At 35.3% G+C, this 5583-nt stretch overlaps 1 non-coding gene across 1 annotated transcript; it reads left to right on the forward strand.

The window, feature by feature from the left end:
* Positions 1–1057: 1057 nt before the first annotated feature.
* LOC133799057 (small nucleolar RNA R71) lies at positions 1058–1164 on the forward strand. The gene has a single exon (XR_009876264.1). It is a non-coding gene; the product is annotated as a small nucleolar RNA R71 (small nucleolar RNA).
* Positions 1165–5583: the final 4419 nt, after the last annotated feature.

Here is a 5583-nt window from a genome sequence, read left to right on the forward strand (position 1 = left end):
TTTGATCACATGCAACAATGGCAAGTTGATCTTCACTTGTGTTAAAAGGTCTAGGATCTCACCATGATTTCCTTGTACATTTCCAGTGGATTTCAAAGCTTGAGGAAAGGGTACCTTTACTGGAATCCTTATTGGCTCATCATTATCTGGAGCAGGCATTGACGTACTTGTTGTCTTAGTTAATGGTGAAACCGTACTTTGACCACTTCATGTAGAGATGTCATTAACCTCTTTGAAATTTGTATTTGTAGAAGAGGAGGTTTGTGCCATGTGTTGCCCTTTTTGATGGATTAGAGGTTGAGCGGGAAGTCTACCATGCTCTTGAATTGCCAAAGTAGTGTTTAGCTTTGTCATTTGGATTTTTATGTCTTTCATTTCCTCTACCATTTGTGTGAAACAAGATTTGAGCTCTTGAGTTGCGGCTATTTGTGTTTGCGCAAGCATTTGCAAAGTATTCTCAAGAGAATTACTTGACTTCATGTTATTTTGAGGAGCAATGTATGCTTTTGGCAGTTGTTGCTGCTCAGGCCTCCATTGGCTCCCAGATACTTGGTATGAATCCTTCCAATTGAAATTTGGATGGTTTCGCCAACTGGGATTGTAAGTGTTTGAGAAAGGGTTATAGGGCATCTTGTAATCCCCTAAAGCATTGCATTGTTCCTCATTTCCTCCTCTTAACTCACCAATAGTTGGGCACTCTTGCGGTTGATGTTTTGTCCCTCCACAGATGAAGCATGGATCTCGTGTCTCTACCTTTGCGGCCACGTGGATTGCTTTACCTTCTTGAGTTTTGAAAGCCTCGAATTATTGTCTCAATGATTCAATTTGGATTTTGACGTTGTCATCTTCCCTCAATTGGTAGATTTGTGTTGATCGTGGCTTGTTCATAGGACTCGGTCCATTCCATGTGTAGGACTTTTCTGCAAGATCGTTGAGGTACTCGAAAGCTTCATCGGGATCTTTTTGAAGGAATTCGCCATTGCACATCATTTGTACGAATTGTCTTTGTCCGGTTGTGAGACCTTCATAGAAATAGCTAATCAGACGCCAGCTTTCATATCCATGATGTGGGCTTTGATTTATCAAATATCTAAGCCTTTCCCAGACCTGATGGAAAGTTTCATGGTCTGTCTGGATGAAGCTAGAGATTTGCCTCTTAAGTCTGCTAGTCTTATGGTGCGGAAAATATTTGGTGAAGAATGTTTTTGTCACTTCGTCCCATGTTCTGATAGATCTAGGCCTTAAGGAATACAACCAGCTTTTTGCTTTGTCTTTGAGAGTGAAAGGAAAAAATTTCAATCTCACAATGTTGGTGACATCAGCTCGGTTGTTGAATGTAGCCATAACCTCTTCGAATTCCCATATATGCACGTACATACTCTCATTTTCCAACCCATGGAAGGTTGGTAAAAGGTTAATCATGCCAGGTTTGAAATTGAAATTTGGCATATTGTTGGGATACATTATGCATGAAGGTGTCGCTGTACGCGTAGGATGTAAATAATCCTGTAATGTTCTTGGTTGGACTTCATCTTGATGAACCATCGTGGGTGGTTCAGGAAGTCTCGGTGAATCAGGTAAATTTGAACGAATGGAAGAAAACAACGAACTAGGAGAGTTTTCTAAAGCTTCTACTTACTGTTTCACGAATCTCCCTAGTGCGTCTCTATTTCGTGGCATAAATTTTTGTTTTTTTTTTCTTTTGTAAGTGTTATAAGTGCAAGTGTGTAATAGTGTAATAAGTATACACCAAAAATGTTCCCAGCCCAATTAGGAAGGCTGCCAAGGTACCACTTTAGACCCAAGAGCTTTTCAAGAACTCCCCGAGGTTCTTAGAAAAGGTTGGAGGGTAACGCTAACAAATACCTTATTTAACAACCATTTTTTCTAAGACAGAACAAGTTTGATGTTTACTGATTTCCAAAATTACACAAATGTTCTCAATACTTTGTTTTTTATGCTTTAAAATTTTATGATTCAAAATTTTATGCCCTTTTTTTCAGAAAAAAAACCTAAATCTAGAAAATAAAATTCTAAACCTAAAAGTAAATAAATAAATAAAATAAAACAATAACAAAAATAAATGAATAAATAAAAAAAAAATAAAAATAAAAATTACTAAGGAACAAAAAATTAAAAGAGAAATTAACACAATTTTACTACTTTTTTTAAATAAAAAAATTAATTTACTATGCAAACCTTTAATTGTAGAAATACCTCCCTGGCAATGACGCCAAAAATTGATATCGCCTAATAAACTCCTAAGCGGTTGCAGTAGTAATTGTACTATGTCGTATCCATAGAGAGGTAAAATACAAGTAAAAAGAAAGATTAGTAAATTAGAAATAATAAACTTTGAAAAAAAAATTAAACACTAAATAAACGAAATTGAAGAATTAGAATAAAAAAGAAAATATAGAAGGCACAAGTTTCATTCATGCAAACATATATATATATATTAATAAAAATGATTCATTCTACTCAACTATAATTCCACACCATTAATTATAGTTGGAAAATATATATAATAAAGCTCACCTTAAAATATGTTCTTAATTAAATTATATCAACTTCTAATTTTAAAAACTTATCATATTATATACCTTAGAGCGACAAAATACTAATGACAGAATGCAATAAAAAGCATATAATATAACAAATATCCTAAATCAAATCAAGAGCCTAAATTACATAAGAAGAGCATGACTAGACTTATGTAGAAGACACTAATAAATTCAGAATAAAAATTAGAAGAAAATAAATTTAATTATAACAAATATATAGAAATGAAGAACAAAAAAAAAGAATCAATATATTAAAAATATAATGTGAAACAAGACCTTCACTCTAGCCTTTCCACAAGAGAATTTAGCCTAAAATAGGCATTGTTTTCACTCAAAAAGTGTAAATGAAATGAAAGAAAATAAGAAATAAATGTTTTTCTTTCTAACTATACTCGCCACACTTAATTCCACAATCTGATCCTTTTTTCACTACATTTGGCTCTCTATTTATAGTGAAAATAGGACCCAAAATGTGTAAAATCGTGTACAAAATAATGGGAAAGTGGCTACAAAAATGGATGGAAGTGGGACAAGTGGTAGACAGCCAGGACATGTGTCGATCTATGAGTGGCTATCAGAAAAATGTTGCTGGTGGAGTGGGAAACAGTAAGGCGACGTGGCGGCTTTTGGTTGGCTCGACAGGGAGGCGTGGCAAGCGCATGTCAGACGAAGTGGCAGGCGGCGTCAGGCTCTGGTGGCTTGGCTTGGCTTCAGCGGCTCTGGTGGGACGTGTGTCAAGCATCTGGTGGAGCTGGGGTAGGCGGCTCTGCTAGTAGTGGCTCGGCTTGGTGAATCAAAAGCCCACATGTGGCCGCTGCAGGTGGCTTTTGGGCTTAAGCTATTTGGGCTCGGTTTGGGCCTAATTTACCTTCAAAAATGCAACTTTTTCATCATTTCTTCATTTTTAATTCTTTCATTCTTCTTTCTTTTTCTTTGTGTCTAAAATACATTTTATTTTCTGAAAATTGAACAAAATTAAATTAAAATTAATATTTTCAAATATAAAATATATTACAATAAATCCATGAAAATATTAATTAAAACTTAATTAATTTAAAACTTTAAGACTAATAAAATGGTATTTTTGAGCACTAATCAGTAGTATATAATTATGTATCATAGTATATACATTTTAATGTGTTTACCGAGTTTTTCGAAAACTAGAATTATAAGAGATAAGAGAGCTTAGAAAGTGAAGAACGTAGATTATCACACAAGGAATTTTATGTGGTTAGGGCGTTAAAGAGCCTTAGTCCACGAGTCGATTGTATTAGAGCTTTTAGGAGCTTAAGTAATAAGATATCTCTGAACTTGAGCAGAATGTATGGTTACAAGAGAAGAATCGGATCCCCTTCCTATTGCACAACTGTTCATATTTATAGGCAGTTGAGTGCGCTGGGTTTGGGCCGGACTAATCCGGGCCCAATAAGGGTATAAACACTATTTGCTCACTGATGGAGTCTTAATACAAAGGATTTTAACAAATAAAATGAACTAATCAGGGCCCAATGGGCCAGCCTGAGCGTAATCACGCTATAAGACTGACAACAGTACGCAACTGCAGTCTAGTTCATGTGGGCTTCGAAGGAGATCTGGGGGACAGGATCTATCAGAGTAGTGGCAGTACAATTCTGAACTGACGACGTACATTCTGAACTGGCAGTACAATTCCGTATGTAACCTCTTCTGCAGGTTAGTTATGGGGACAAAACTCTGTATTTCTCGGGGTGATGTCAATATCGGGGACAACTTATCATGCCCAACCTGGTTGCTTGGTCCGGGTCCATTTACTAACATCCATCTTCATTTACCAGGATCCTGGTTCGTTTACTAGGATCCAGGTTCATCCATTGTCGTCTCGATCTATTTTTAGACTTGGAGGAAACGATATCTTCATCACATCTCGGGCGACACTGGACAAAGGGTTCGGGAACATGAAACATGCCAACTTCATGGTCTCAGCTTCTATTCTGGGACACCGTTTGGGCTTTACTGATATTTGGGCCACCAAAGCTCATTCCTTCCTCATCTATGGGGCCTGATCTTGGCCTTAAGTCCCTTCAGGGTGGCCCATGACTCAATATGCGGAGCCGTGAATGTTGGGATGAAAACGGGGATAACATAATGGTAATATGTACTTTTGTTATCATAGTAATATATTTTTGAGTAATAGTTTTGTAAGTTTTGTTGGTAAATTATTTTCCAACTTAGTATATGCATTTTGTTGTATGATATATCATTCAACAACCCATAAAAAATGAAAAAAATCAAAATAACTTCAAAATAAAATCTAATTATACAAAATTAATATACATATACCATAATATTAAAATATTTAGAATAAAATAGAAGTTTGCTAAAGGGCATATTTTGTAATATATAATATTAAAAATGTGGTTAGGCTATTTTACTACAAAATTAAAAACATAGAGATTTACTTATTTTCACACACCATTAAGTGTCATTTTTCACCAAACCCCACTTAAAATTTTATATTCTAATTAATAGTAGCATTATATATATATATTTCAATACCTAGATTATTTAATAAGAACAATAACCACAAAATTAGTGTATCATAAATCATTTAAATTTTCAATATCTAATCATTCATTTATGTATTTGTTTACCCAAAAAACGGACTACCTCATGACGTGGCAGGATTGGTCTACACGTGGGAGGCACGTGGCTGTTTTTAGGAAGTGTATCCTGCTCGACCATGGACCAGAAGACTGTTGGTTTATCACACATCATACTTATGTGCGACTAGCCTGGTTGCATATATTCATTAATTTCCTTTAGATGTGCAATCTTGTAATTATGCATTAATTGTAATTTCTTTATTTACCCAGATATGCAAGTCTTAAGTGTAAGTAAGACCCATTGGCCCATGTAACCTTCTTGAGCCTATAAATACAAATCAAAAGGCTCAAGGGAGAGGACTTTTTGGATTGAGAGAATTCGGAGAGAAAGATATAGTGTTATTATTCACCGAAATTGTAACCATCCTAAATCTTGT

This window comes from Humulus lupulus, chromosome 8 (genome assembly GCF_963169125.1).
Source record: "Humulus lupulus chromosome 8, drHumLupu1.1, whole genome shotgun sequence".
Lineage (NCBI taxonomy): Eukaryota > Viridiplantae > Streptophyta > Magnoliopsida > Rosales > Cannabaceae > Humulus > Humulus lupulus.